A 13,048-nucleotide genomic window follows, 5' to 3' on the forward strand; every position below is an offset into this window, starting at 1 on the left:
CTTTGCAGTAACTAGAAATAAATAACATTTATTGTTAATTTATCACTAAAAATGCCTTATAAATTTGGAAGTATGACTCATCTTTTATTAATGCACTGAAGTATGGACTAATATCACAGCTATCAGAATCAGAATTAGTAAGGCAATGATAAAGTAGAAGCAATGAGCCTGATTTTAGGAAAGAGCTGCCACCAATTAGATGTACAATTTTGGACTAATTTGTGCAGCAGGACATTAGAGATGAGAGGATGCGTCAGTGTGGAGGAACACTTTTCAAATTATTTTATATACCAAGAAAACCTAGGCCACAAAACCTAAAGAAAAAAAATTAATATAATAATGAGAGAAAATTAAAGTATAAACACAAAAAATTCCTACAACTTATTGGTAAATTAAGTTTAGCAAAACATTAAAATACAATATATTTTGAGCAAGTTAGCATTTTTTAATGGATGCAAAATTTGTTTAACATTAAGATTGGTTTAAAACTTAACCAATTGAATTTATTACAACAGTAGCACAAAGGATAAATAAAACCATATGAACACCAATGATTGCAGTAAAGTTATTAACAGAATTTAGTGTTGATAAATTTTAAAATATCAGAAAACTATGTATGGAAAATGTCCTCATTTTGATAATGTTTACTTATGAAAAATTTACTGAAACATGACTCAATCATGAAATATTAAACACTTTCAGATTGAGGAAAAGACAAAGTTTTCTGTATTTAAATCTGTTCATCATTTGACTGGAGGACTGAGTCAATGCAGGGAAGCAAGAAAAAGGGGTAAAAAGCATTAAGATTGGAAAAGAAAGAAAAAAATTTCTACTTAAAATAGTATGATTGTTTACATTGAAAGCAAAAGATATTTATAAAAATATACTAGAACTAAAAGTGATTTTATCAAGATTGCAGGAAAAACATAAAAATTAATTTTATTCCTGTACATTAGCAGCAAATGATTGAAAAAAGGAATTCAGAAAAGATTTACCTTAGCATAAAAATATACTTACTAATAAAATCAACAATAAAAACACCTATAAGCTTTTTAACACTGACTACAAAATATTACTGAGAGAAATTAAAGAATTAAATAAATGGAGTTACAACATATTCATGGCTCAAAAGACTCCTGTTGGTAAGATTTCAATTTTCTCAAAATTGATATTCCTAGTTAAATTTCAAAAGATTATTATTATGGACATTGACAAGTTACTTCTCAATTTATTTTTAAAACAAGGAAATAGAAACAGCAAAACTATGTTGGAAAAATGAAGAAGTTATAAAAGTAACTCTGCCTAATTTTATGACTTGCTAAACTCTATCATAATAATAACAGTTGGAAATGGCATAATAATATACAAATATTTCCAGGGAGGAGAATAAAGAATTCAGAAATAGACACAGATACAAAATCAACTGATTTTCTACAAGAATGCAGAGGCAATCTGATGGAGAAAGGAAGCCCTGCTTGGTATGTCACGCTGAGACAATTGATTAAATGTAGAAAATGATCCTCAACACTTACCTCACATAGTGTGAATGAAAAAAAAATCATTGAAATGAATTCAAGTCTTAATCATGAAAGTTTAAAATAGAATTTTTTTCATGAAAATATAGATGACTACTTTAGTGACCTTGGGCCCATGTTAGAATTCCTAGAGTGGACAGCAACAACACTATTTATTGGGGAAAAAAAGGCAATAAACTGAATTGTATCAATTAAAATGCACCAATAACCAAATGAAAAATTTAGCTACAAATGGGGAGAAAATATTTGCAATTCACTTAATTGACAAAAGACTTATATACAGAGTATATCTTTAAATTTCCCATAAATTCAACAGCAAAACCACAAACACCGTCACTACCAGCACCCCCCAAAAAGGCAATGAACATGAACAGAGAGATGGTTAACAAATATCTAACTTGCATATGATAAATGTGCTAAGCTTCACTGATAATCAAGGAAACATTACAACTACAATGGATACTAGTATATACCTAGCAATATGACTAAAATTGCAAACAAAAACCTGACACAGCAAAATGTTGGTGAGAATATAAAATATGAAGAGTATGATCATACTTTCACATATTGAAAGAGTATAAGGTTTATACTTTGGAAATTGATGCTAACTTATAAACATATATATTTTAAGATTCAGTAATTCTAGACTTTGTAGTAGTCAAGATTCTCTAGGGCTGGGGATGTAGTGCAGTGATAGAGTCCTTGAGTACCATGGACTGGGTTCAGTCTCCAACAAAACACGCCGCCCCCCCCCCTTGCCCAGACACATACAGGTTTTCTAGAGGAATAGAACCAAGACTATGTATGTATAACTATCACAGGGAATCTTTTGGGATTGATTTACATGGTCAGAGGCTGGATACTCCACAATGGCTGTCTGCAGGCTGGAGAGTCAAGGAAACCAGTAGCTGCTCAGTTCAAGAAGCTGGAGCCTCAGAACAAGAGGAAGAAACAACGCAGGCCATGTCTGAGGCCTGCAAGTCTACTGGACAGTCACTGGTGCAAATGTATGATCTAAATGCAAATGCTAAAGAATCTGGAGCCTGACATTTGGGGATGATAGCAACAGCAAGAAACTTACCTGTTCAAGAACAATTCAACTTGTGTACACATCTGAGAGAGCCTTACCCTTCTGCTTTTTGTTCCATTTGGGCTCCCAGTTTATTAGACTAAAGTGCCCACATTCAGTGTGGAAGTTCGTCATTCAGTTTGCTGACTCATATGCCAATCATCCCTCAAAACACCCCCACAGACACACCCAGTAGTGCTGTTTACCAATTTTCTAGGCATTTTGCAATCCAGTCAAGTTGATAATCAAAATTAACTATCACATTTATTTACCTGAGATATGAACACATATACTACAAAAAAGACTGCATGGGAATGGAGCAGCATTATGGTTTATGGTAGTAAAGAGTCTGAAACAATTATATGTCCAACAATAGGAAAGTGTATAAACAAATTCTTATATGTTCACACAATGATACCCAGCAATAAAACAGAATGACTTAATGCCATGCACAGCAGACTAAATATGTCTTAAAAACATGGAGGATGTAAATATTGTATTTCTCCATTTATATAAAATTTAAAAAACTGACATAAGTAATTTTAATTACAGAAACTAGAATATGTCTAGCATTCCTACTCAGAGAATCTAAAATTAGAAACACTCCAAAATCTGAACTTTTTTGAGTGCCAACATGACAACACTGAAAAAAATTCCATATCTGACGTTACTCTATGGGTCACAATCAAAAGGCAGACACACTAAAAGTATTACATATAATTGTTTTCCGTCTACCTGTATAAGACGTATGTGAAACATGAATGAATTTCATGGTCAGACTTAGGTTACACACCGAGATTTCTCATGTGCATGCAAATATTCTAAAATTTAAAAAAAATAACCCAAATCTGAAACCCTTCCAAGAACTTCAGATATGGAATACTCAATATGTAGGTTTTTGTTTGTTTTTGTTTTTTGTTCTAGTATTTTAATATGGAGTAGGAACTAACTCAAAGGAAATATGAGGAAAATGTAGTGATAAAAATTTTCTGTCTCTTATCTGAGGTATTCTTAAAAGAGTTACAGTGGTGTGGTGGAGTTGTCTCATGCTGGCTTACTTGTGAGTGCTGATTGTTAACTATTACGAAATTTTGTGAGCTGCTTATTAAACTGTTGGTAGCCCAAAATCAGACATAGTGAGAGTCTAATCCTAAAAGCAAGTAAACACTGTAAATCAAGGGTTTGCTGATTGTGGTTTAGTTTTGTTTCTTCCAGAGAGCAGATTTACCACATACCACTCCATGAATATATGCATTTATTTAAAAAAACATATTTGAATCTTAAAATATGTGTTTTCCTTTATGTAGATTTTACTGTTGAAAGTCTGATGCACATGGCTGCAGAGTTGTATTCCATATGAAAAAGATGTACACATGCAAATTCTATCCAGTTTGTTTTGTTAGAATTTGTTTATATGTTTTAACACTTTGATTCATGTTAGTGATTTATTTGATGTTGTGTGTGTGTGTGTGTGTGTGTGTGTGTGGTTTTACTTTTAAGAAAAATAGACTCAACAATATGGTGGCATAGAATACAAGGCAGAAATGACACTAATTGGGTTTGAATCTCAACAAACCTTACTAGCTTTATACCTCAGATAATTCACCTTAGCTATCTAAGTCTTAGTTTGCTTTTCTGAACATAACAATAAAAAACTACTTCATATTGTTGTTATGGAAACCAAATACATTTATAGTGCTTAAATCAGATTCCATGGTATGCTTATCACTCACACCAAAAAATGTTAGATGATGTAACACATATCATCTGCTAACTTCCTTTTTATAATTATTAATATATTCTAGTCATTTATTATGTTGTTGCATTTTGTATGTGCCCAGAAAAAGACTAAAAATAGAAGTTAAATAAATGTTTATCAAATACATTCATGCATTATTTACAATAATAATAGATGTTTAGAAATGTACAGAAAGCTTGTATTTTAATTATATAAACTCTTTGAATTATTCATGAGTCCTTAAATTTTCTCTAGTGTTTCCCTGTTATACTTAAATTTGTAGTGATCCTATTAGACATTAAAAATTTTGATTGAATTTATGTATGTGCAATAAAAAACTAAGGTAGAAAATCATAATTTCAGTAACTTTTAAAATATATATATTTTAAAAATCTATTATGAAAATAACGTCCATTATATGCATGTGAAACAATGCAGTTCAAGTCAAACACCAAGTGATATAGGTGTTTTCCAAGATAATAATTACTTTTTTTAAACTAATGGAGCAAGATTCTTTAAGTAAAAATTTTTAAAAATCAGAAAATTCTTTCTTGCTCTCTAAAAATCAAAGGGTTTTATAAAATTTCTCACCCCTTCTCTAAAAAAGTAACTTTTATACCTACATATAAAAATTTTGTTGAACCTTATTAAAAGAAAGCTGTATCACTACATTCACAGGCACATTGTTTATGCATGCACAAATTATGTGGTATAAAAACAGAAAGAGCCATGGCTCAGTTCAGAAATGCAACTGAGGGGTGCCAGTAGTGAAGGTCCTGCCAGGCAACCAGGCAACTTCAGAGACGGAGGCCGGAGGATTGTAAGTTCAAAGCCAGCCTCAGCAATATAGCAAGGCCCTAAGCAACTTAGCAAGATCCTGTCTCAAAATAAAAAAATGAAAAAGCACTGGGGAGTGGCTCAGTAATAAAGTGTCTCTGAGTTAAATCTCCAGAACCCTTCTTCTCCCCAAAATAAATGCAACTGATGGGAACAGAGTCTTAAGAAATTCTAGCTATTATGCTTGATATTTGAAATTTACTCCTTCACATCTACACTCCATTTTTTCCTGTTTGGTGCTTCGGGAAGTTAATTATGGACTACATGGATAAGTTTTCTTGCCTCCTGGCTGCTTTGAATTAGATTGTGGGGTAAACTAACAAAAAATTGGAGAGCATAAGGAAAGTGCTAGTTCCTGGGGTCAGCTGTGTGTGTTAGTAAATATATAGTCATTGAAGTCATTGCTTTTTAAAGCTACAGCTACTGCCTCCCCTCATATCTTCACACCTTGGGATAGTAACAGCTCTCCCTGTCACTACTGCTGTCAGCTTTAGTATCCTGGTTGGGACTCAGTGACACTGGTTCAGATCTATAAATGGTCCTTTGGTTAAAATATTTTTAGTTACTTCTTATAAGATAAAACTGTCTTCAGCTACTTCTTGTAAGAATGGTATTTCTTTCTTACAGGGTCCTGACTGGTACAACTACAGGCAGGGAGATTTAGAATCTATGGCGCTTTACCCCCTCATCCTTGTTACAAGTAAATAATTTGCACAAAGCATAGAGAAGTATGTATAGGTATCATTAATAAAAAATGATATAAGAAGAAAGAAACAAAATTATAATATTTGGGACTGAACACAAAAATTCTTTGCCACTCAGCTATATCCCTCAATCCTTTTATTTTTAATTTTTAGTACTTGGGCCTTGCTTAGCTGCTGAAAGTAGCCTCAAACTTTCAATCCTCCTGCCTCAAACTCCCTAGCTTCCGGCATTACAGGTGTGCACCACTGTGTCCAGCAACTCTTTCATGAATATCTATGGCCACATTTACATGTTTTGGAACAAGATGAGTATGACAAAATATTGATACTCATTTAATATACTTTGTTTTACACTTTAGGGTAACACATAAAGCTAGTTTAGAAATAGCAAGAAAATCATAAATTGAGTTGATAACTAATGAATTACTATATCTAGAAATCTTCTAGTTACCAGGCAATTATAAAATTCATACCAGCACATTTTTACCATTCTAACAAAAAATTACTGTTTGTGATATTATTTTAATTCAGACCTCAATGATTCATGAACAAATGTGAATGATAGTCAATTTTCTCATATCAAAACCATTAAAATATAATTTTTGAGGAGAATCAATAAAAATAAAAATATAAAGTGATGTAGTTATTGAAACTGAGCATGAAATTTGTGTTTCATACTTCAGAAATTTTAGAAAGAGTGTGACTGTAAAGGTGTGAAATATTTAAGAGGGAAAATGAGGCTGATTTAGGGCAAGGAAGTAGGATCAAAGGATAATAGTACATCAATATTTAGATAGAATTTAAAAATTATTTTAACCTACTATTTGCATTTACTATTCCTACAAAAGTACATTATTCCCATGTAATATGAGGACACAAATATTCTGAGAAGTGACCACACCATCCTCTAATTATGAATAGCAAGATTAGGACTAAAAAACAGATTAATCTTTGAACTTCAAGGTCAGTTCTCTTTTCTTCATTCTAGTAAGTAGGATCTGAGATTGCAGTATTATTTAAAACAGAAGAAATTTGGTGACTGAGGCTTTCTTGCTTCTATAACCATCTTATCTAGGCTTTAAATATGCATACTGAAAGAGAAATCAAAATATATTGACTCTGTTGTCCTAGAAATGTTTGAGTTAAAACCAGTTACAGGGGCAACTCACTACTCCATAACTAATTTGATAACTAGTTTGCAGTTATCAAAAGAGACAACAGTAATTTCTCACCAACCTTCAGACACTTCGTTATCTGGCAAGACTGAATTGTTGTGGAAAGGGTCTCAAATGGCTGAGATTTTATCTTTGAGATACCACTATTTCCCCTTACTTATTCTGAAAGGAAGCTGTTGTACCAGTTTCACAGCAAATGAAGGACTGAGCAGTCATTCAGGACTAGGGTCCTTTCCACTCAAGACTTTCTACTGACATGTTTCAAAGATTATTATGTGGGCCTAGGACTGAGTAAGTGGTTGGCTTTATATATGGTCAGGTGAGTGAAGAGAAGTAAAACATAATGCTCTGCTTTTCTCTGTCTCTGTTCTCTGAAAATATTTTTTCCCTCACATAATCATTAAAATTATAATATTTCTCATATGATTCTATAAATGCTTTAAATAGTTTTGGAATAGTAAACATATGTATACATATATATTTATATATAGTTTAAAAAAAACTCTTGAAGCTAGATCTATAGCTTGGCGCCCTTGGACTTTGAAAAATAGTTTTTAAAACCTGATGGATTATGTCCCCAATTTAAACAAATGCCTTTCCCTCTGAGATGAGGAGAAGCACTGAAATCCCTTTTTTTTCAGTGCTTTTGCTGTAGTCTTGGGGAGTGTTCAGATACAGATGTCTTGAGAACCTGTACCTCTAATGTTAGCAGACAGAAAAGCCTCATTGCAGCTGGTTTGGAAAGGGAGATTATTTAAAAATAAAGCCCTGAGCTAGCAAAAGCAGACTTTATTGCAAATAGCAAAATTTAGAGTTAGGTCGACCTGACTCCTATTATTAGCCAGGAGTGGTGGGCCCAGCTGCAGTGAGGCAGAAGGCGAACCACAAATATTGCCAGAGAGCTGCACAGCCAATTTAGGCTGAATACACAGTGTTGAACTGAAACACATTTTTGCTTACCTTGGCTCAATGCAATGTAAGTACTATATGAAACCCTCCCCTCAAAAGTTTTCTGCTCTGGTGAGCCTTTATTTGTGCTTATACCTTGGGACTTGGCAGGAGGCTTCTGGGACCACAAAAGTCAGCTGTTAGGCTGCAGAAAACCTCCACATATAAAAACTGAAGCAAAGCCACACCATTTAATACTGTTCTTTACATTGTTCTTAATAGGACTGTTGTACCAAACTTAACATGCACGTTTTGAATTTCCAATCATTAAAGGTATTTTGCAGAATATTAAATTTTGTAATGAGCTAAATACAGAAAGAAACTGTAAGCACCAAAAACCTTTGAAGACTGCTTTCTCAATGAAGGGTAACTTTAATTTTCATTAGGTTATCATTTTTTAAAAATGATTTTTCAACAGCAGGCTCACATTTCTGCTTTCTTAGAAATTTTGGTATATCTCAGGGAAAAAATACTATGGTTTTCTCAGACCATTAGAGAGATCAACATAATTTTATAAGATAATTTTATTCTCTTCCTTTAAAAAGAAGATGCTACCAACAGTGTGGATTTTCTGTAGATTTAGTAGAATTTTAATATAAAAAGTTACTTCATACATTCACTACATGAAGTACATTAATTAATTTTACAGTAAATATATTTTTATTTTACACTAAAATATATTTTACAGTCTGTTTTATAGACTATAATATGTTGACTTTTACATGATATGTCTGAGATTTTTAATTTGTCCATTTTTAATAGTTGCTTTTTCCATTAATGATAATTGTTGATCAATTGACTAAATAGTCATGATTTATTAAACTATTTTTAAAAACTATTTAGTTTTTAAATGGCATTTTTAGACAGGAATGCTTAATTTAAATACTATTGGAAAAGTTTGAAAAATAGTTTTTTAAAACATGATGGATTATGCCCCCAATGTAAACAAATGCAATTTTAGTATATCAAAATGTATAGAAGAAAAATATAACTTCATTTATAATATATTTTCTCTAATTTTTTAACATACTAAGAGGTTTATCATTTTAAAGTATAATTTAGTGATTTTCATAAATTTCCATAATTGCAAACATTATCACTAATTAAAAACTATATACATCACTTGAAAAAGAAACCTCCTATCCAACAGCATTCACTCCCCAATCTGTCCATATCCCAGCCCCTGCTACCCACTATTTTACTTTCTGTCTCTGTGAATTTTCCCTATGCTGAAAATTTCATGTAAAAAGAATCAAACAATATATATTCTTTTATGTCTGGCTTCTTTTACTTAATATGATCTGTCATGACTTCATTTCTTTTTAATGACTGGTAATTTTTTCTCTGGATACATCACATTTTGTCTATTCATTCATCAGTTGATATATATTTGGGTTGTTTCCACTTTTTGGCTACTTGTTTTAGTCAGCTTTTTCCTTGCTTGTGACTAAGAGACCTGACCAGAGCAATTGTAGAGGAAGAAAATTTTACTTGAGAGGCTCACGGTTCCAGAGGTCTCAATCCATAGACAGTCAGCTGTGTTCCTTGAGGCTTGAGGTGAGGCAGAACATCATGGCTGAAGAGTGTGGTGGAGGAAAGCAGAAAGTGGGAAAGAGATCTCCACTTCCCAAGTACAAATACATACCCCAAAGCCATGTCTCCAGTGCGCCATCTCTTCCAGCCACAACCCACCTGCCTTCAATTATCACTCAATTAATCCCATCAGGTGATCAATTCACTGATTGGGTTAAGGTTCTCCCAATCATTTTGCCTGTATATCTTCTTGCATTGTCTCATACATGAGCTTTTGGGTGACACCTTACATCCAAATCACAACAATAGTGAAAATAATACTTCTATGAATTTTCATATTCATAGAAACTTTTGTGTGGACTTATGCTTTAATTGTCTTGGATATACACATATGCTGTGAGAGCAAAGGAAAAACAAACAACCTTCAAGACTAGACAGTAATAGAAAAGGCCATAATATAAACAGATGAAGTGGGATCCAATGTTTCAATTCGGGGATCAATGTGCAAGAAGAGACAGGTCAGGATAAATGCATTTTGGATCTGTTTTCAAATTGCAGCTCTACTCACCATTAATGGTATATCCCTAAGCACATCATTAAACCATTTTGTATCTCTGTTTCCTTATATATAAAATAAAGTTAGATAGTATTTTATGCCCAAAGAGTTTGAAATTTTAGACTAATACATATGATATTTTAGTCAGCTCTGTGTTGCTGTGACCAAAAGACCCGACACGAACAATTTAAAGGAGGAAAAATTCATTTTGGCTCAGGATTTCAGAGGTTAAATCCATGGTAGGCCAACTTCATAGCTCCGGGCCCAGGTGATTTGGAACATCATGGCAGATGGACAGGGTAATGGATAGCAGCTCAAGACATGACAGCCAGGAACCAGGGAGAGCTCTGCTCACTAGGAACAAAATATAAACTCCAAAGGCACACCCCTAGTAACCTACTTATTCCAGTCATACACTACCTGCCCACAGTTACCACCCAGCTAATCCATATTAGTGAATTAATGAATGATTATGTTACTGCTCTCAGAATCTAATCATTTCAACTCTGAACATTCTTGCGTTACCTCACTTATGAACTTTTGGGGGATATCTCATGTCTAATCCACAGCATATGAAGTATTTAAGTACTTTATCTGCAGAAGGTATTCAAAAGACATTAACTATTAAGCTATTTTTATCAGCCACAACTTTGGATGCTCCAAGTATAATAATTCTAATTTGTAATTAATGATTGAGGTATCTTTTTGTTGCCAGGTATGATGGCATGCACCTGTTGTAGTCCCAGCTACTCTGGAGATTGAGGCAGGAGGATTGCTTGAATCCAGAGTTTAGGGCCAGCTTGGCCATTTAGTGAGACCCAAAGAAGAGAATATCCATTGCCAATATCCATCATTATCCATCAATGATAAGAAAACACTTGAGAACAAAGAAGGCATAACAAGATCCAGATTAGAAATTAAATATATACTTAATGTTAATTAATATTTTTATTATATACAGAGAAGCAAAAGTGAGAATTCACAGGCAAGTGAGGGAGCAACAGAGTTTTCCATAGAGGAAATAGAGGTCTGAAAAGTGTGTGTGATTCTTTGTCATGCAACACCACGAGCCACTGTTTCTTCTGTAACCCGTGTAGCGAAAGCCCCTCCCCTCATGGATGATGTTAGTATTTTACAAAGTACACCAGGCAGGTGCCATTTTCCCACTGAAGACAGGTCTGAACAGACTAAGGTCTGAACAGAGCCATTAGGAGCTGCATTGGCTCATCCAATAAAGAAGCTTTAATTTATTGACTTCCTAAAAAAAAAAAATGTGGAGGTTCGTGGTGTGAAGGTAAGTGATGTTTGGAGTATGGTTACTTTGGAAAGGATGCTCCTGAATAGATCATCTAGGGAGTGGGGTGATTTGGAAGCATAGAGGGTATGGTTGAGAATCTATGCTCCTATGAGTAGGCATGAGAAGGAGGATGGAAACAGATGCGTAAAGTAAAGAGCACTGAGGAAGGAAGAAGTAGAAAGTACCTGGGAGAAACTCTTACATTGGCATTTTCCCCAAAGTGCTCCTGAAGAACTGCAAATATCTTGGTACCAATATGAATAAGCACTCTGTTCCACACCCATTTGCAGTGTCAGAGAAATTAGTTCTGTAACAAATTATCTGTAGCAATGGCATAGAAGGCCATATGAGTCAGGGTGGTGTTTGCTTAGGGGTATTCTATTTCAGATATTTTTGAAAGGAAAATGGTAAATACAGAAGTCAGAAGATAAATGGTTTGTAATTGCCAAATTTTTGGACGTATTACAGTAACATTTTATTCTTTTTTATTATTGTTGCATTAGTAACAGAAACTGGAGATGCGTTCTTTCATTTTTTTAATTCTCTAAATTTCTAACATACAGCAAATTTTTTGTAGCTAATAATTGACACATGTCCTTGAAATGCTTGTCCCAAAGATGAGCTGTAGACTAAACAGAGTCTCACACTGAAATTACTTTTTTGCTTTGTCAAATTTTAGATTTAAGTCTTTGGAAAATATTCATGAGAAACAGAAGGGTATAAATTCTATTGTCATGAAAAAAGTTATGGGTCCTAATTTTAGGTTGCATTAGGGAGAATATTGGATTGACAGTCTAGAACTTCTTTGAAAGTACAAATTTGAATTTTTATGAAATACATAGCACAGGCTTAATTTATCATTGAAAGATTGAGACATAAAGGACTTTTAGGGCTCTAGGAAAATGATGAATTGACAGTTTGGTCTTTTATTATCCTCAATCTTCCCTTTTTGTTTCTTGTACATGAATGTGTCTCCTGACTGTGTCCCTCAGGCCAAAGAGATATCACATTTAATCTGAAATTGGCTATATTTATCTCACTTTACCTGCTTTTCATTCTGAGGTTATATATATATTAAAATCTATGGAAATTACATATATATGTTATATGCACAGATTTTTATATATATATACACACACACACACACACAGAGTTTATAAACCCCATTCGTGGGCGCTGGGTCCGGAGGGGTAGGGGTGTGTACTTTATGTTTAGTACAAAAGCTCCCTAGAAAAACAAAATAAGGGTAATCATTCCTAACTACTTACGCCCAGCATAATATTTTCTGCTCTGGTTCTTAATAGATATTATTAAAATATTGAGATTTTCAAAACTTATTTGTCTTATTTCTTTCTTCTTCTCAAATACAAGGTATGCTCATAAATTCAAACAAATCATATAAATAAGATTTATAAATACATCTGACACCTCTCAATATTAGAATTTGAAATGTATGTGCTTTTTGATTGTTGGTATATTTTATTGACTGTACCTATCCTTTAAAAGTAATTCTCTCCGAGTGTGCTGGAGCATTCCTGTAATCTCAGAGGCTGGGGAGACTGAGACAGGAGGATTGCAAGTTCAAAGCCAGCCTCACCAAAAGCAAGGCGCTAAGCAGTGAGACCCTGTCACTAAATAAAATACAAAATAGGTCTG

The sequence above is a fragment of the Ictidomys tridecemlineatus genome, chromosome 11, assembly GCF_052094955.1.
Source record: "Ictidomys tridecemlineatus isolate mIctTri1 chromosome 11, mIctTri1.hap1, whole genome shotgun sequence".
Classification (NCBI taxonomy): domain Eukaryota; kingdom Metazoa; phylum Chordata; class Mammalia; order Rodentia; family Sciuridae; genus Ictidomys; species Ictidomys tridecemlineatus.